The sequence below is a fragment of the Crassostrea angulata genome, chromosome 5 (genome assembly GCF_025612915.1).
Source record: "Crassostrea angulata isolate pt1a10 chromosome 5, ASM2561291v2, whole genome shotgun sequence".
Taxonomy (NCBI): Eukaryota; Metazoa; Mollusca; class Bivalvia; order Ostreida; family Ostreidae; genus Magallana; species Magallana angulata.
Window position 1 is genome coordinate 39197026 of NC_069115.1, and position 21778 is coordinate 39218803.

Consider the following 21778-nt stretch of genomic DNA (forward strand, 5'->3'; position numbering starts at 1 on the left):
GCGCGGCCTTTTTCGTGCATATTTCAAAGCACAATTTTTTATATACTAATAAGGGTTTCTGATTAATAAATAACGATATTTAAAATATATTTTTTTTTGGAAATTTAGTAATATCAACACATGCAATAAAAAGGTTTGCATACATTTGCCTTCAAAATGATTAGTTTTTTTTTAATTTTTCTAACACATAAGAGAAATAAGAGCTAGTAGGAAATCGTATCTTCTTTTTCAGTAACAAAAACAATTGTTACTTGCTTATCACAAATCATGCAATGTTGCAATAATATAAACAGCAAGTCTAGTTTACTGTTAATATTTAGTCATTGTTAAAGCCACGTGTGGAATTGCAAGGCTTCCTCCCTGGCAAAAAAAATATAGACATGTCTTGTAACTAACGTAATCATTAGAAGTGGCTTCTTTGAAAACTTGTTATTCACCCCGTAGGCGTCGGAGGGAGAATGAGTTAAAAAGCGGTAGACTAACACGGTAGAAATAACATGTATGAATATCCCAATTTTTTTCCATTTCAAATCTCCTTTCTTTAGCTTGTCATGTTTCCGTTCCCAGCTAAAAATAAAAAAATCTTCGGGGATTTAAAACTTCAACAGACAGGTATTTCGAATGACTTTAAAATAGATAAACGATGTCAACATTTCTTATTCCAAATCTGTTTTCGTTCTTGTGAACTTTTTAAGAGTGAAATATGATAATGTGTAAATGAAAAAAGTCGTGGATTTTTTCCCCACTCATCGATTTCAATTGTCATTCTTTCACAAGTATTAATTGTCTTTTCATAAACATTCGTCATAAATTAATCAAACAATAACTTGTGACAAACTTTAGTCAAAATAAGCCAAAACAAAACTAATCAACGTAGTCATCGCATACTCAGTCCACATTGTGACGTCAAATGTATGTAATAGATCAGTTTGTTATACATTTTTACATATTTTCTTTGTAAAATTACAACAAATAAATATGCTATTCTATCTAACTGTGAAATAGTTTCCGTTGATATCTGCCCATGGTGAACAGTCATAGAAACTATTCACCGCCGGAATTCGATTTTCCTCGTTTCTTTTAGTGTAGTCCATGTCGTTACGTTATATCAAAAGTCCGTAAACTCTCATTTCTTTACCATTAAAAAATATATATTTCACGAAAAAATATTTTAAATTTGTTTGTAACGCGCTTTCTGATTTGCTGAATAAAATCATTTTATTTTTTTATTTAAAAAACAAAAACCTACGTCACAGTAAGTCTTACGTCAAAAAAGTATTAATTCACCAGTTGATGTTGTGTTTGAACGATGTACAATTTATCCCCGAGTACATGTACCCAAACAAACTCCGTCACCATAAGCAGAAAACATTCCGCGTTTTTCTGTAAACCATTTTGTGTGGTTTTAATCATTTGTAATCACTAAATATAACTTAAAACTTTATAATTTATGAAAATATTAACATTTTTTATCATTATTTAAATAAGCCCCCTGAATACGACGTTATAACACGTGCTTACAACTTATGAACCTAACTCCGTCACCCACATGTTCTATGATATGCCAGGGAAGACACATTTACAATTTAGTTTAAACTCAATTCGTATCTAGGCCAAGTTATAATAAGTAAAATTGGTGCATACAAATTAAATTGTATTTAATTTCATCGAAATGAAATTTTTTAAAAATGGGTTCTTGTAAAAACGATCACAATGACCTTTTAAAGGGACATGGTCACGATTTGGTCAGAAATTATTTTTCAGTTTTGAATGTTTAACAGTGCTTCAGTGAGTCATTTGTAAAGGTCAACCAAAATTTGAGTGTCAGTCGTCATCTTATAAGAGAGATACAGGTCATACAATTCTTTGTCATGTAAACAAAGCTTTGTTTACGTTTTAAAAATAGAAGTGAAAATTCCAGTTTAAGACCCAAAATAAAAGTAATAAACGCTATAGAAGAAATTAGAACAGATAGAATTAAGCTTGAAAAAAAGTTTACCGGTATATTGAACCAATGTAAACGAAAACGGGGCATGAGCCTTGTTTACATGATAAAGAATTATGAGCTCTGTATTTTGTTTATACCTCTGCAACTGACATTCAAATTTTGGTTTATCATTAGAAATGCATTTTTAAAGTTTTATAAACACTAAAAATAGAAATATGAAATTTGACCAAAATCGTGACCATGCCCCTTTAAGAATGTATGGATGCCGTTTAATTTCTGTACTAACATATTTCAAATATTTAATATCATTAATGAATATAAATGGTTATATTATTTATTTATTACACTATGTTTTGTAAATGTAGCATAACATTATTCTAGATAGCAGCATATCTTATAAATATATATACGCTAAATAAATAACAAAAAATACGACGTGAGCGGTTTGACGTTAGCATCAACTGTAGTGCATAAACGCTATTGCGGACTGAAAAATTGTATTCATAACCTTAATAAAGATGGATTAAATGTGAAATATTTCATTTTGACCTTTCCAAATATGACTTACTACCGTAAATGATCGAATGGGCCCGCATGTCAGAATAATTGATATTTTAGTGCACACGTGAAACGGTGTTAGTTGATTTCACGCAATTAATGGTGTATAAAATAAACAAGGTGTACGTAATATTGTTATGTTTGAACACATTCTTAAATTTAACCGTTGTAAATTGTTGACATTTGATTGAAGATTTTTGACATGCCAAAAATGAAGTCATATTCACACTTGATTTCAAACGCCGAGGAATTTCCCGAAAGTGACGGAGTTGAGGATCTATGCGACAAAGTCACTCAAGATTGAATTACACACTTGAGAAAAGGTACTCAAATTTACAGAAACTATTTGGTAATGAAAAATATAATGATTTATAAACTGTACATATCAGTTTGCTAAATAAGCGAAAAAATGCAGTTTGGGGATGAAAATAAATATCTAAAAAATTCAGTTCTGATCAGTAAGTAAACCCATGCGGGATTTTAACTCGGGGTGTACGGATCACATGCCCGACACTTTCGCCACTCGCGATCGTCTAATGAGAAAGTAACATGTTGCCCCCGATAGAATCCTTTTAATAATACGAAATGACGTAGAGGTCATCCATTTTGTGATGATGTATTATTCACATTTTAAGGTCAAAGGAACGTTTTAATGTACAACTAATAGCAAAAAAATAAGGAATAAATTCAATATTTACCCATTTTATACGTGATATAAAATAGGTTTGAACAGTTTACGCTCTTTTTATAAACCGTTTCACGGTTTATATACCCTAAACTGCCCCATCTTATTTTAAATTCGACTGAAAGCGATGTTTGACGCCAGCGACCTCATTTTCAGCAAGCGACGGACAGTGAGTCGAAGTAAAAAAGGGTCCCAAGGCTATAATACCAAGCCAATTGTTCAAACCGTGCTGCTTTTTAATGTTATCTATGGAGATCGACCTTATATTTTGGTACATGTGCAGTACTTATGTGAAGATTGCAGATTTTTTTTTTTACCTTGATTGTGATAAAACTGATCGTAAATTTTGTGGAAAAAGTCCGGTTCTTTGATGTTAATGTTTTTATTTTCCATTAAATAATTTAATAAGACATACGTAAAGTAATACTCCGTCGAAAGTTTCTGTTTCCACCACATTTTGCATAATATTTAAAAAATCAATTCATTAATCTATTTGTACCTAAACTACGTTTATCTGCTAGAATAAAATAGTCCAGAAATATTTATTTGGAAATGCCCCGCGGCAGGTTTTGCTACATTACAAAAAATAAAGATGTTTACGGCGATTTTGTATTGCAAACGACATGAAAAGTACCTGGATGATAACTTGAAATTATGCGAGGTGTCCCAAGTATTTTTGAATGGAGAAAAGATATCTATCATAAATATCCGTAAGAATTTTGTTATCGTTCATGTTAATTGCTTTGGGTACAAATAAATGAAGTATCAATGAAGGAATTTACGATTTTTTAAACATCGATTTTAAATGTTTTCATTTTGAAATGTATGTGTACTTTGTTAAATGTTTTTCAAAAAGTTACAGAAACAGTAACCTGGGACAGGGAATAGTCCTGTTTTTATTTATTTAAGCACTGTTGAAACTTACCTGGTTTACATAGTCAATCATTTACCGAATTACTTTCGATTAAAACCTTTGAAAATTATTAATCCAATTTAGGGGCAATAAACATCAACGAGTGCCGGTATTTTAATTAATAATAATTAATTGCAAGTTTATTTATAACGCTTTTAAATTGCTGATGCATTTCTCAAAGCGCTTTTACAATTATTACCCCAGCAGATCTTAAAGCATTCCAGAGCCTTCTCAGTGCAGCAGCCGTTAAGGCGCTCAGACGCTTACATTCTGACAATATCTTTCACTGTCTATAGCCAGGTACCCATTTTACACTGGGGAGGAGTGAGGAAATACATGTAAAGTGTCTTTCCCAAGGACACAACGTCGACCTGCCGCGGCCAGGATTCGAACCCACAACCTTTCGGTCATGAGTCCTGCACCTTAACCACTCGGCTACCGACGAGTGAACTTTGTCGAACAAAATGGCTGCCAATATTGCTACGCCAAGGGGCTGGAAAACAAGTTTTTAGCCTCTCTTCTAGTACCTCTAATCCAACTTTCAATTCCACTTTTTTTTCAAGTACATGTATATACGTGGTACTGTATTAGGCCTCGCTTCGCCCCCACTCGCTGCGCTCTGTATAATTAACGATATACAATGCGTAGAGTAAGTCATATAATTTCTTTGTTTTTCAGTAGTCCTATTTCTGTTTGTCTATCTGCATGAACAGATGTATATATAACATGATGATAATTGGCCGTTGCCCTCAATATTCAATCAACCCTCCAGCGGAGTAAAATCAACGATAGGAAAAGCATTTCAAACACAGTTAAAATACCAGTCAAGCACTTTTTTGAGTATTTAAAAGCAAGATACAGTTTACAAAGAAACTTTGACCCTTTATCACATTATATGTAACAACTTAAGAATTCGTAGGGTCAGTGTAAATGTACAGGAAATTTTTTCTCTTCAGCTGGATGCTTTCGTTCGAGCTTGCAATGCTGCGCTCGCTGATGGTAAAACTAAATGTCTAAATTATACTGATTGCTGATTGTTCAATTACCTGGTGGGGCTGCATAGGACCACGCCCACATACGGGGCGGAAGGATACTGAGTTCTCCGGACATAACGAGTCCCCCCGGTACATCCGTCCCAAGTGTTGTCGTAGGTGAAGTTATACTGGATCCAACACGAAGCCGGTGTTTTGAAGCAGTCTGAAGTAAAAAAACCCCACATAATTTATAAAAAATTACAAAGCTCAGCGAGACGAAGCATCGCTCATATGAGACAACTATTATCGTCATATAAGAAAATAATAGTTTGATTTGATCTATATCATGATTTGATACATGTAATTTATAATATGATATAATATAACATAACATAACATAACATAATATAATATAATACATTTTGATATATTTGATCCCACTTTTTTCATTTAGATTATGTTAATTTCAGAATTTTTATAATATCATGATTGGTTTCATATAATTTTTTACATCATATTTTAATTTAATATCAATCCTATAATGCAAAATGACATTAAGCTACTTTATATATTTATATTGTATAAAATGATATGAAATACATTGTGTCATATGTGACAGTAAACAATAGTATCACATGTTACTATATCGTAAATAAATATACATTTTTTACAATTTCATTTCATTCGATTGTTACAATGGTATGTAATGTTACGAAAATGTTATGAAAAACCCCTTTAAAAACAACATTCTAAAGTGCGTAATATTTGGACCAAGTGAACGCACCTTTAAAAAGTTCTTATTTGAAATTGCGTTGATTAGTCGATATGGAGACACCTAAATAAAAATCTGCAGGGTTTTGTAGAAATACCTCAGGATTTTCAAAATGATTAACAATTATTCTAACCGTGTTTAGCTCAATAAGAAATATTTTAAAAGCCAAGATGATTTTAAAGCTAACCTAATAAGCTGTTTCTCGATGAAAAAGTTTTCTGATAAGATCATGAAATCAGCAATGTATACTTAAGCCATATTGTGAGAATTGCTATGTCTGATTAAAACAAGAACAGCATTGCGCAGCCGTCAAGTTCTTTTTTCAATTTTAAAAAAAATATCTTTACCTTTTAAATATATTTGCAGGAAATTTATTCTTTTATAAGGGATCTTGTATTTTGTTCAAAAGATTCTGCTATGCAATAAACCACAAGAGGCCAAGGGGTTACAACGCTCAACTGATTAACAATAACCATATAACTCAAAATAAAAATCTCTGCGGTTTCAAAATAAAAATACCTGGACATACAGTGTATTCTGTTGTAAGACGTTGAGCTTCTTGGTTGTTTCAGCTCTTGAATAAAATATTTAAATTTATTTCTATGTAAAAAGAAAATCTATTCCCACACCCCAGGGATCATGATTGTAACAAAACTTAGTCTACACTACCCTGAGGATGCTTCCACGCCATTTTAAGTCTTGCATGTTATAGCATTGCTTCCACGCCATTTTAAGTCTTGCATGTTATAGCATTGTAGTTCTTGAGAAGCAGAGTTTTAAACATGTTCAATATATATTTCTATGTTAGACTTTGAACCCCTCCTGGGGAATCAGTATGATGGGGGGGGGGGGGGGGTTCAGGGTTTTAACAAATTTAAATCTACATTGTTTGAGGATGCTTGTACAGTAATCTCACATTTTTAAACATTCTCCCTATCTATTTCTGTGTCAAACTTTACACCTCTCTCGTGCCTCAGTATTAGTCCGGGGGTGATGAGTTTAGCAATTGAGAATCTACTTTATTTGAGGATGCTAGCATAGTATCTCACATATTGTAGCATTGTAGTTCTTGAATAGAAGATTTTAAAACATTTTCCTTATATATTTCTATGGTATTCTTTGAACATCCCTTGAGGCCCCAGTTTTTGTCAGGGGGTTACGATTTACAATTTACATTTTAACAATGAATAATCTTCACTATATTTAAATCTTTGGTGTAAATATTAGCATTTTTGGTTCTGTGGTTCTTGAGAAGGTTCTTTTTAAGACATGTACCCTATTTTCACCGTTTCGCAATTATCTCTCATTTTAAACGGGCTGCGTCCTTTATTTTAATGATTCAGAATGCCCTTATATAAGAAAGCTTTTTACCAAGTTTGGTTGAATCTGGCCAATTGATTTTAGAGAAGTCAAAAATGTGAAAAAATTACAGACGGGCAGATGGACGACGGACAACAGTTGATCAGAAAAGCTCACTTAAACCATCGGTTGAGGTGAGCTACAAACTAATTAAAATCGAGTTGACTTAGTCCAAACTTATGTGCACTCTGAAAACATTTTTAAACGCATACATCAATAAAGTTTGAGCGAAGTATAATTAGATTTTTTAGGATCCTTAGTAATAGCTCTAGAGACCAGAACACTTAGTCGAATATTTAAGCCAGTGCCAAGATGGTATTTTTGCAAACGTCTAAGGTAACTTTATCGAAAAATTGAAATATGTAATGATAGACCATTGATTAAAAAGTTTAAAACTACTTCAAAGGCCATTGCAAGTTTTTTCTTCGTTTAGCGTCCACCCAAAACTCAAAAACCTATCTTTCTATCAGAAATAACCCAAATCTTAGAAGAAAAAAAAACCCCACAACTTTAAAAGTTCATCAAAATAAAATTTGTTATATTTGTTGAAGTATTTTCTTCATTTTGTATCAATACTACAAAAATAACAAATGCCTACTATATGATTTCCATTTTGAATGTTGTTATATTTGGTTTCTGATCCAGATTTAAAATGCGATCCTGAGCCTGACATATGAAAAAGTGATTTAATTTTTTTTATGAACAACAATTGTGTTTTTTTTTTAATTTTTACATCTCAAATCCAAACCTTTCTGCGGACGCTAAACAAAGAAAAAACTTGGAATGGCCTAATATAGATGCCTCTCACTTGTCAGGTGAGATATTTACCTTTGAGAAATAGAATTCTTTGGAAAAATTATGTTTCTAATAGGAAAAACAAATCGTCTATAGGGTATTTCGAATTTCTTATCGAAATTAAAGAAATTCGCATAGAAATTATAATTCTTATAATACTTTAACAAACCTTCCGTAATATTTTAAAATCCGAAAGGAAATCTTAATTTCCGATAGATAAACTACCTGTCTGTCTTATTTACCTATTAAAAATTCTCCTATAGGAGATAAAAATTTTTTAGGATTTATAGAAAACCAAGCACGATTTTTCTATATTTCCCGTAAGAAAATTATATCTCCTATGGGAATTATTATATTCCTATTAGATTTTAATTTTTAAAGATAAATATCTCATGTTTAAGGTGTGGCACACTAAAACAAAAGTGGTTGTATACTCTTTAGGCAATGATCTATTATATGGTAAATGCGGATTTTTATAAAACTGCATCTTAAGAGGGTTCAAAAAGACACCTGAACAATTATATAACATAAGTATCCGGAACAGTGTTCCAGGCTCTGTATCTAAAATTAGTTTTCTGTTTTAGGTTCATAGTTTCATGAATCATGAAAGTCGTATTGGTTAAACAAACATTATCTTACATTTTTCAAACCGCTCAAAAACACTAAGCATCTGGATTATCAAAATAAGTGTCTGAAGCTATACTCTGTCCCAAGATATTTTGGATTCACGTTTGGACGATTTTTAATAAAAATACACTTACCTGTAAAAGAAGTGCAATTGAAATAGTTGAAAGGGATATTTTCCAAGATAATTTCATTGACACATTATCATCTTTCACTCGGAAAAATTCACAGGAACGAAAACAGATTCCTTACGGAGATTTATAATGGGGAATGTTTACATCTTTTCTCCATTCGGAATACACTCGGAATACATCGCGCAATATTTCAACGTTATCATCCGGGCTTGCTGCAATGCAAAATCTCCGTAGACATAACATTTTTTAGCATTGTATTAAAACCTGATAAGCTAACAGGGGCGTTTTGACTGAGAAATCTTGGAAATTTTTCATACTTTTGAATGAACATCGTTTGGATCCTGAGGTATTTATAAATATCAAACAATTAAGCCAAACGTGAATCCAAAATATCTTGGGACAGAGTATAGCTCTGTACTTCGAAAAATATTTAAATCAACCATGCAGTTTGAATAAGTTGGGATCATTATCAAACATTTGGCTCTGATTCAGCATCAAAGTCAGCCAACTGTATAAGGATAGCAAGGAACAGCATCAATTCACGTTTGTTAAAGACAGAATCGTAATAATTTAGATATGGACATAAAATTAAAGGGAACCATCTGCTCAAAAAACTTCAAACTCTACCAACATACCAAATCTTTGGCTCAAATAAGCATTTATCCCTGTCAAGTGCAAAAGTATCTCAAGATGAATCAATTAACCAAGTTGGGCATTCTCTTCGTATGAACAGTTTCTAAATAAGGCGAGGCAAGCTACTGAGAAACAAGTTGATAAAACAGGACTATCAACAGTCTCGTTTAATCTAAGTTTTTATTTTAGTAAGTTCTATGGTCGATACAACGACCTTGTCAGCAAATACAATCTTTCACTGGGTCGCATGCTGACTGACGTTTATCATACTAATTGTTAGACCATAATTAATCACCTGATTGTCGACTGACTTTCCCGTTATTTCCCGATTAAGACAAAAAATACACAGCGGGTATGACCTGTCAGCAGAGGATTTTCACTCCTCCTAGGCACCTGATTCTACCTCTATCTTCTTTAGTTATCCGTTTTGCTCTGCTTTGAATTGGTATTTCGTTTTATGGATTTTTGAGATAGTTGACAGTTTGTTATTGTGATTATTTCATCATAAATGCGATAATAAATTAAATATAATCACCAAAAGGCACCTGTTCCAAACAATATAACCGCTTTTAAAAAACTAAACCTCCTTAAACATCCAAAACCTATGGCTCAAATTCAGTAGTCAAGTGATAAGTGCATAAATATCATAAGCAGCATAATCCATGCAGGTGTTTTGACGATAGGTACATTTGACAGCTCTCTTAATGTAATGCGAATGCATTACGGTACATGCAATAGACATTGTCGATTTCCAAAATAGCAAGGCGTAATAAACTTTACTCTTTATTAGAAGGCGAATTGTACTTCCGGTTAATATTCTTACGCATGCAAAGAAAAACATGATTTTATTATCATGTTAGTGTGTAGATGTTTTACTATCAAGGCAAACACATTAAAATATTGTGTTTTTTTTTTATAATTTACATATTATTTAGGATTTTAATGAAGCTGTCAATGTATAGTACAAAACCTAGTGCAAGGCGCAATGCGTGCGCAAATAGTAAAATAGTTTTCCATATGCCTCAAGACCAAAGCCGATCACAATAACTTAGATACGATCACATTAAAGGGCATCATGCTCCAAAACCTTTAAACTGCTCCAAAACCTTAACTTCATCTAGCATTCGAAACATACATGTATATTAGATTTAGCTTCAAAGCCTGTCGAATAAATAATATTAGATGTACCATCCATGCAACTTTAATGAATATAGGGCTAGAAATGACTTAGATATAGTCATCAAATGGCATCTGCTCAAGACACACTGACCTTTACCTCCACAAAAAACATAAGGCTCAGATTCAATATCCAAGCATGTCAAATACAAAGGATCACCATGCAACATCCATGCAAGTTTCGCGAAGTTAGGACCAGCAATAAATTTAATGTAGGGCCTGATTCAGAATCATTAATTAGCGGTCGTCGTGCGCCGAGGGTATAGCATAAGTTCCCACGACTTCGTCTCAGTTAGCTAAAAACCTGAAAGAAATCGATGAGTCATCTTAATAGTGATTAACGCCTATGTTTCAAGTTCGCAGATGACCCAATTACGAATGTCTTAAACAAGGTTTAAATAATTTCTTTCACACTTAAAACTTACAAGAATGTCAACCGACCGTTCACAATGTGTATTTTACAAGTAGGTTACAACTGTATTATTGGCAATGTCTATGCAATTAGAATTAATTGCGTAATTTATTTACGTGCTTTGCATCAGAAGGTCCTACGAATTACTATATACTTGATCGTAATTACGACTTATAATGTCAGTCGCACGACTTATTTCTGGTTGTTGCCTAATATTTGGTTTTTTTCACCTTAAATTTTCCTGTAATACTTGTAATATAAACATGTTACAATTATACGGTTAAAAAGTGTAGTTTTATGCATAAACACACGCTTTTTGTCAAGTTTATTCAATTAATATTCAAAAATGAAACAGACATATAATTTCTTATTCAACTACCTTACAAACAGAAAACCAGGTAAAGTATTTGCCAAATCAAACTTAAGAAAGATGTAATGGTAAGTTAAATAGATCTTACCAGGTATGCCCCAGCATAAAGAAGCAGAAGATGTCCAAGATCCATTTCCTGTGCACGTAGAGGTCAAGATAATTGAAGTGTCCGAGTTACACGTGTAATTTAGGACGGTCCCGACCTTGGTGGAAGTTACCTTCACTGTGGTTACATTGGTGTCAGGGTGATCAGAAGGACAATCTTAGAAAATAAAAGTGATTGATGTGTTTATGTGTAAAGAACTTCTGTCATGCAGTCATAATGGAATTTCATAACTTATAATTAAGGATGTTTTATCATTTCATAGTCACCTATTTTTTCATAATTTTTTATGAGTGGTCAAAAAATGTCCTTTGCTTTGGGAAGAAATGCAATAACTGGTGTTTATCGTTTTGTTTTCCACTTGATAGTTCAGTTACAAAACAATATTCATACTTTTTATAATAAGGATTCCTTTTTCAGTTTTTAGTATATAAAAAAGTTCCTACATATCTTACAATATTGGAAACGTGGAGGAGACAACCAAAGTTACAGTCCAATTACCAATATCTTAATCAAATTGATTACTTGAAGAATACACCCTCATATTTCCTTCCCATGCATTCTATCATATTCCATGAATGAACAAGTTTAGTGATATAAAAACAAGCTGACCAATGTAATCACTAGCTTTTCCCATGATTCAATGCAAAATTTGTAATTTTGTAATCTTGTTTTCAATCCAAACACATATAATTTATTATATTATATTAACATAAGAAATATCAACTCTAAAATACTAGTAAGTAGCAGAAGCTGCACTTTTTAACATATCATACTAGCACTGTATTTGATACACAGTATAAATATGATTATGATATACCGTACAAAGATATAAATAACTGGTAGGACATCTGACAGATAATCGGCGTAGTTCATGGGATATTTTGACTATACAAATCTCAACAAACTCTTGATCTGTTGCATTTGAAGTTACTATATATATTATTTAAAAAAAAGAATACTCTTTTAAATGTCCCATCCAGCTAAACTAATAAAAAAAATAGGTATCATCTTAAAAAAATCTCAAGTTTCGACTTTGCTCTTCAGAATTTTTTAAGTGCGATAATATCGACCTTATCCATTTTTCAAAGTGCGTTGTAACAGGACTCATTTGAAAACGTTTTCAAGGAAAGGCACTATTACTGACTAGATAGACACATTGAATCATTATTATTGCATAACTGAGTTTAATAGCGTATTAATACAGGATAAAATATTTTTGTCACTAAAATATTCTAACCTGATTTGACGCATTTTGATCCAGTAGCTGTGTTAACGGAACTTCTTTTTGCTGGACAGGACGCAGTTTTTGAATCAAAATAGTCCTGAAAAAGAAGTAAAATAACATTACTCATATGTAGACTTTAAAAATATAAAACATGTATATGAACATCTTAAGGAGGCTGGATGGTCAACAAATTAACCATCAGATCTACCTAAAATTTTAAGATTTGGATTTTTAAGTCATAAACTATTTTCTGGTAAAGAAAAACACTATATTAAATAACCTTTATAATTGGGGTATTTTCTATATTTTTATATAGAGCTCGTCTTTTAAAGGAGATCAATACAGTCTAAAAATGGCCACAACCATCCAGCCCCTTTAAAAGTAAATTTGGAAAAGCTCTGTATAAAAGTGTACTTTTTTAAAAGTAAGTTTGTTAACAAAATATTTACATCTGGTATTTGGTTCCTTCCAATGTAGATAAAATCAGGATCAGACGCCATGTTAGACGGGTTTGTTGAGACGTCACTATGTGACAACTCACACTCTAAGCGTTTTCGGCTGAAATTAAGTGACGCACAGGAAACCCTTTTCGAGCATTCTTTTACACACATGACCATTCCAATCGGAGAAATTTTCTCTATGACAAATCCAGATAATCGTGACTCTAGTGTAAAGAGGTCGTAAAGTCCTGCCTTAGAACCCTTTATTATCAAAAGAACGAAAATTGCTGGGAAAGTTGGAATCATTTTTGTCAAATGAGTTCTACAAACCCATTTCTCAATTAATGAGAGCGTATGGAAAACGCAGATATTTTTATCGTTATAGGAAGACAAAAAGGGTATAGGTAAAGTTCCAGCAACCAATCAATGATTAGGTGAAGACATCCGTGATGAGTCACTATACCATGAATGATGTTCAAAACATATATCAGAAGCATTTTCAAGCTAATAAATGCCGTTTGAAATTTAAAACAATACCAGATATAGACAGAGAGTCATTTAAGCAAATAAAGATTTGTCATAAATCAATAAAATCTAAAGAGATCCAAAAGAAAACAAATCAATATCAAAGTACAGAAAGTATTGAAAAGTGCTAACCTAGCTTGGTTCTTAAAGAAATTTACTTTGTGCAGGGCTTTGCTAGAAATGAGACTTATTTTAATTTTGGCATATGTTTAATTAAAATCAAATGGTCAGACAGTTTAACATGGCGTTGAAGTTTTTCTCATTCACATTCATACTTATTCAGTTTATTATTGATTATGAAAATCTTTTTGAAATTACGTTCCTTTTTAAATATTTATTATGATTTACATTAAAGTTAATGTTAATTAAAGCTGAACTCGACTTGTAAATGGACACTTGCCTGAGACATGGTATATAAAAGCCTTTGATTTTGTTACACTTGATTCTACACCTGGACCTTGTGTGCGACGTGTTAAATACATAAATAATTAAACCAAAGCTATCTTTCTCGCTGTTCAATGAATCCTTCACAGTAATATTACAGAAATACGAATTCACAAAATGATATATATATATATGTCACATATACGATTTTTAAACGAAATATTTCATAATAGTTTTCGACATTTTCTTGCAAAGAGTCATTTGATTTTTCTACATTTCAGATTCTGTATACGCACTGTATTTCCTCATTACTGCGTAGTTGCCTCTGCAATGATGTACATAAACCCTGCACATCAGATTCACAATAGCCCGTACATTTAGACTCACAATAGCCCGTGCAATTATGTGCGTTAGCCCCTGCAACTGGTTCTATAATAAGTTTAAATGATGTATATTTTTGCTCATAAGGATGGTTATTCGATTCACCGGAAGAAGAAGTCTAATGACAACAAAGCGCTGAGCTATGCTTAGTGCTTTTAAAACCATTATAAACACGTCATGCTAAAATAAATTTAAAAAAACACCCACCTCCCCCCCCCCCCCTTTAAAAAAACCTGCAAATGAAAAGCAAGACATCTTTAAATAAATTATATGATTATAAGATATACTTATAACTTAATAATATTGCAGTTTTTAAAATAAACAAAATGAATATTTGAAAAATCTTTTTGCATTTGTTTTATTTTCGAAACAAAAAAATCCTTTTCAATAAACAAAAGCTTGTAATCGGTTTTTGGAGCTCAGTTCGCATTTCGTTATTCGCAATTCAAAAGAGAACTGAACTCTAGAACGCAATTTGCAATAAAAAATTGAAAATTAATATTTGGGGCTGAAATTGTCAGGTTATCTACTAGTGGTTAACTACTATCACTGTGAAAATATAGTTTCCCAGATTTGAGATTTCCTATAAAAAGACACTATTTATAATAAGGGGATTTTAAACATCAGGCCGGGAAACATCAAGGGCAAAACAACATGTACTTAGTCCAGTTGTCATAACGGAAAAAGATCATTAATTCTCAATGTTTCATTATTCTCCTCAACTTTTAGTCAATAACGTTAATAATTTTGTAGAAATGATTGTCTTTTACATTATAAATATAACGCACCAATATAAATGATACCATCTCTGATAATACACAGACTGGCCCAAAAGAAATGCAACAGAGTCGTGAAATGCATAAAAAAAAATGGACTAAAGTGACAAATCGTCTTTTGAAATATCTAACTATTATGGTTTCGAATCATCATTACATATACATCTAAAGATGACACAATTGATATTGCTTCAGTTATAAAAAGTAGTAAATAAGATTGTTTTAACAATGCGATCATTTAAATAGAATACTAGATACAAAAAGCAATGAACGTCGCCTTATAATATCGTAGATAAAGAAACAGCTTAGATTAAACTTTCCTTCTGAACAGATGACTTCTGGATATAAAAAAAAACAAATAGACGTGAACAGGTCTACTGATTGTTGGGAAAATAAATGCTAGCTAACACATGCAAATATATAGCAATTGTCCTGTTATTGTTAGTGGTTAGTTTGGTTGTTCATTTGTATAACTGAACTATTGGCAGTCTTTATCTACTAGCATTCGATTGTTCATAACAGATAAATGATGTTGGGGTCCATAAATTAAATAAATTGATGTCTTCGTGAAGATTTTTTTCCGTAAAAGACATATACAGTAGCAGATTAAGCTACGATGGGGTCCAGCAGTATTTAGAACATGAGACCTACAACTCTGACGGTTACGTGAGTACCATAGCCGATAGATAGACCTGTCAGGGAGTACATTGTAACATGTTTGCATGTTGAGCTTTTTTGGAAGATTAAATCCGAATCTGACACTATTCTGACTTTTACCTCCGCTTTTATTATTTGATATTTTCAAATATCAATTCATAAAAGGTATACAAGAGTCAGAAAAATACCAAAGAGACTCAAGTGAAATAAAGATAGATATTCACTAAATGGTCTTATTTATCACACAAAAACCCTAAAAAAAATTAAAAACCTGAACCCAACTTTGGCTTAATCCTACCCCTGTGGATTATGATTAAAAACACTGCATTAACACTACCTGAGAATGCTTCAACACAAGTTTTAGGTTTCTGGCCTAATGGTTTTTGAGAACAAGTTTTTTAAACAGCTAAGAAGTAATTAATTATTTTTCATTATCCTCTCTTGAAAGAGATAGTGACCCTTTATTCCAACAAACTAGAGAAGTTGACGCACGGACGGCAAGGCAGACTTTGGACAAAAGTGATGAAAAAAGCTCATTTAAGCTTTAAGCTCAGGTGAGATAAAACAGTACAGAAAAAGGAAATTAATGGACAATGTAAAAAATAGTGTTTAGAGTCCTCTACTTTTGGTATAAAGGTGAATCAAAAGGTAATGGGATTTACGGTGAGTATTTAAGTTATTGCTGCTATTTCACAATTGACAATGCCAAATACCTTGAAATATTTTGCAACGCTGTAATAATTTTTGCGTGTTCAATATTTTACTTTTTTTGAAACAATAAATAAATGCAAGACTGTTCTAAACTTCTGACACCGATGCTAACTTTTTTTGTTTATTTTGAAGTAGGTTTTTCCAAAGCTTAATTGTAGAAATAAAAAATTATTAAAATAAAATGGTCTTGCAACTGGAATGTGCTAGATTAAATTGTTTTAAAGACTGTTGTTACATGTACATGTATTTCGTAAAGGAGGACATTTATCAACAATATTATATAAGCATTTAGGAGAGGTATACAGAAAATATAATTGATCTTTTTTTCGCATGCTTGCTGATAGTTTATAATTTGTAAATTTATGTGTTAAAATTGTGTTAGACTATGGTAACATATCTGGATAAATAACTGGCATTTAATTGCCCATTTCTGCTCATTGTCAATCAGTATCCTCTTTCAGGAAACATCACGCGCTAGCGCATGTTTCATAAACATCAATTTTTCATTAAAGATTTGTCTCTTCTATACTTACTGCTAACCGAAAATATCTTCAAAGTAGCATTCTTGGTTTTGCTTAATAGCATGTGCAAGCAGTGTTTTTTTTCACACACTAATAATTAATGATAAATTTACAAAACGTGCGTCATTTCTGTCAAAGATGATATATATATTATGAGGAATAATGACATTCGTAATTGCTTTGGATCTTTTTAACTCATTTAGGCTATGGTACACTATCTGAATTATTTGTATATATTACCCACTTAGTCTTTGATATCCACTAAGTTTTCCTCGGGGGGAAATTTTACGTGAAAATTAAAAGACAAACACTCAAAATTAAACAACTTTATGCAATTTTTTTTTCATAAAGTCTAAAAGCATCTAAGTATCGTATAAATGGTCCTTAATTAGCCTTGATATTTATGTTTTATTTTTTAAGTTAATCAACATGGATATAGAAAACACATAGTCACCTTTCATGTTACCAGCGCCAACAGTTTATTTATAAATACTTTGCCGAACTAAAATTTGGGTATCAACAATTGTTATACATGTATGAAATGCTTCCAATAATTAGTACATTGTCTTATTGATCATTTTGTTTATCAGAGTAAATAAAGCCACTACAGAACACCCATAATGTCTTTAGAGTATTTTTTAAATATGGTTTTTAAAAATAATGTTTTGTTTGAAATATCTCCTGTTCGCAACCAAACACAAGAGAATGGGGTAATGTTCTAGCAAATGCAAATACATTTCGGTATATCTCTGGCATAATGTAATACAGTAAATTATACTCTTTAGACCAAATTATTACAAAGAATATGAAAACATATGATGATCTTTTACAGCAGTTTGTTTATTTCATATCTAACATGTACAGAAAAAGTGTGTCTTTGTATTTATATTCTATAACAATGTAATTGAAACATACACCAACTCAAAAAAAATTAAGGAAGCCGATTTGGTTTTTTGCGGAAAAACTACAGCAGCAAAATTCTTTATGTTTTAACCACATGTAATTTAAACCAACTCTAATTTATTTGCGAATGTTCAAGTAAATCGACCATCTAGTTCTCTTTAGGAACCATCCCAAAATACAGGTACATTTACTATAGGAATATATAAGAAATTGTCATTTTCCACATTTTAAAGCAGATTTGAAATATACTCAAATAGCGGTTTTTTTCAAATTGTAATAAATGATAAGTAATATCATTTTCTACCTTTTATGTTAAAACTACTAAACTCTACCGTCTGGTTTTTAGCAAAATATTTAAATGCACTAAATTTTACTCTATATTTGAAGTATTACAAATTTAGATTGTTATTAAGGAAGAGCTTATTTCCTAACTTGTTGAGATGGACGCCATCAGGCATCAGAAATTGGGACAGATTGGTGTGCTTAATGTAACAACACCCCCCAATTTTAGCTACCCTATTAGCCTTGAGATGGCATCTCTCTATTGCTTTGTTATCATTAAAATACCTCCATTTATTTCGTGGAAGCATCTGTGACCAAACAAATGTGGACTGTGGAAATCGAACTTCAATCAATTGTAAGTGGGTTTTCATTTTCTCAATTAGTGAATACAGATCAATAGCCCCAATATCATTCACCACATAGTGAATTAAGTAGTCTAGTGATTTTTCATATTGTGTTAGAAAAAAAGAGCATTCTTTTCAGATCCAAATCTTCAAACCTGAATATCCTTGCCACAGAATATTCATGTTCAATCTGTCCAATCCTAGTTTTTATCCCCCAGTCTGCATACTGATGCCATCATTGCATTCTTGATAATAGATGAGCCCATACACCACACTGCAACTTTCCTGCAAGATTAAGTATTGAACCTGATTATTTTTTTTAAAATTACAACTAACATGTATACGTTCCTAAGTCAGTTCAAGCATGTCTTTTAATACATACATAAAAGCATAGCATTGAAATCTCATAAAATAGCATTGAAATCTCATAGCATAGCATTGGAATCTAATACAATAGCATACATTCTCATAGAATCAAGTTCGTCATATCATACCATCGCATATCATAGCATAGCATACAACATTATTTTAACTCGGTTTAAATGTTTTTATTTGAAAAAAAAATTTCACATAATAGATTTGTAGTAGACTTTAGCTTCTTATTATTTTACTTCGAAATGTGTGGAACTCTTCTGTGTATGGAGGAGTTTTTGTTCAATTCTTCCAACAGTCTGCTTCCATTATAAGATCCTGTGTGCAACCAGCCTCAAATGCTAAAGTGACTGCCCCTATACGAAATGAATGGGCCCTATAATATCCCTTAACTTCAAGAACATGAAGTGCTTATTCGAAAATAGCTGAGAACTGGTACCTAGTAAGAGGATTCTTTCCCAAATGAATGAACAATGGGCCTTCAATTTTTGGTCGAACAGCAAGATAATCAATCAAACTAGCTACTGGACACAGAATTCCCTCAATTCTATCAATGACAAGAAAACCCCTTCCTTTCTTGATCAGTTTTTGATCTTTTTATGAGTACTAAGACCTTGGAGTAATTAGCTTGAAATTGTACATGTGTCACTTGCAATATTGAATAAAGACCATCACCAGTAAACAACGCAAATTCCCCTATTCTGAGAAAACCAAAGAAAGCTTATAGATATGCAGCTCGAAACAACTTTGTCTCAAAGGTATCATGACAAATGACTAGTAAAGTCTCGACAAGTTATTTAAGTAAATACAAGGTTATAGGTAACCTTGCATCAGCAGACCTACCAATTCTTCTCATACCTTCAAAAAACTTTAGAACAAGAAAGTTGTCTGTTTCATCAACCAAATTATGAACTTTGCATTGAAAACAAATGGATGATAAGTAAGACCTAGCCTTAGCGTAAAACATTTCTTTAGTGACAAATAAGCAACAAATGGAACAACGTCCCTGAGTGGCGGGGGCTATACAATCTCATTCCCAAATTCTCTCTGGAAATTAAAGAATGATTTAAGCCTTGTTTCATAAGATGTCTAGGTGTTGCTGGAGATTGAAGCATCTAACAATTTGTTCATTTGAATCTGTAAATCATGTTGATTAATTCCAATGGAATTGGGTCTGGTCTGGTGTTGGCCTCTGGTGTTAACCTCTTGAAGCGGTACCACTGTTTGCGAGATAAAGAATTTTCAACTTTGTTATCCAAGCTAACTTTGTGTTTTGCCCTAAATATAACATTGTTCATCATAAGTCTAAAATCCAAATGTCTTACTAATTCCATCACTCTTTTGGATTTTGAAGATTGGGTATTGATGACGCTTACTAGTGAAAGGTTATCCACATGGAACTTAACCTTTTTGTGTTGCAACCTAAATCCCCATATCTCTATTGCTAATACTACAGGTTTGAGCCATTAACAAAAGTCATGTCCCTCAAAATATCTTAGTCGTTCCAATGAGTAAGCCATTGTAGAAAAAACCAACTCCCCCTAAAGAAACCCACACAACCTAAATGACTTGAGCCTGCACTATCTGTAAATAACTGCAAACTGTTAGAATCTTCCCATACAGCATCAGGAAATTATGCAACCTCATTGAAGTAGTTTAAGAAAACAAGCCACATTTTAAGGTCACTTTTAATTTCAACTGATAATCTTATATGATGGTGTGTCTTAAAACCCCCACTAAATGCATCATACATTCTTAGATTAAAGGCTCTTCTAAATTTAATTGTTTTTGAGAAAAAAATCAGCATTCCAACTAACGATTGCATTTCTTGCAATCTTATCTTTTCTCTATATAAAAAGCTCTCAATCAGATCCCTGAGATTATCTACCTTTGCTTCTGGGACCTAATAATCATCTCCAATGTATCTATTTCAAAATCTAGAAATATTAACTTAGTTGTTGAGCCTGAAGTTTTATCATGAGCTAGTGGTACCCCTATTTCTTTAGCTAAGTGACTAAAAGTAGAAATAAGTATTGCACATTATTGACTTCAACACCTTCCTGCACAAATGAAATCATCCAAATAATATTCTAAGGTATTCAAGCCCAGACTTAGACTGTGTAAGCCAATGTAGAAAAGTTGCAAATGTTTCCCAAATTTTGCATCTTATAGAACATCCCATGGGAATACATTTATCTATGTAATATAAGCAATTTACAGAAAAACCTAACGGATCAAAATCTTCTAGTTAGATAGGAATTAAACGAAATGCATTTTTAACATCAATTTTTCCTATCAAGGCACCCCTTCCCAAATTGGTAATCATGTCAACTACTCCATCAAAAGATGCATATTGTACTGTACATAAATCTGGATCTATAAAGTCGTTGATCCCGCGATCACTTGGGTAGGATATATGAGTTATCATTCGCCAACCCCATCCGATTTTGAAACAATGCCAACTGCCGAAATATGAAAGTTGGAAATACAATGTAAGCAGTTAGTCAAAAGGACCCATAATTCTGCCCAGCTTAATTTCTTTATTTATCTCATCCATCAAATAATCATGGTGTTCCAATGCAGACTTGAGAGATTTTTTGAATACACATGAACCCTTGGACCATAATTATTTATGTCAAAACCTTTGGAAAAACCATTTTTAAGTAGTAAGCAGCATATTTGTCTAGGTATGATTGTAAATATTGATCCAACTCTTTAGTTGTAATTGGTGAAGTTCCTAAGGCCCATATATCTTTGTGATCCTGAGGTTTTTGTTTGTTGTGACACAGGGGGTCTAA

General features: G+C 32.3%; 1 pseudogene; it reads right to left on the bottom strand.

Annotated features, from left to right (window-relative positions):
* LOC128185413 (uncharacterized) overlaps window positions 1–21778 on the bottom strand; it is a 52054-nt pseudogene that overhangs the window by 22467 nt on the left and 7809 nt on the right.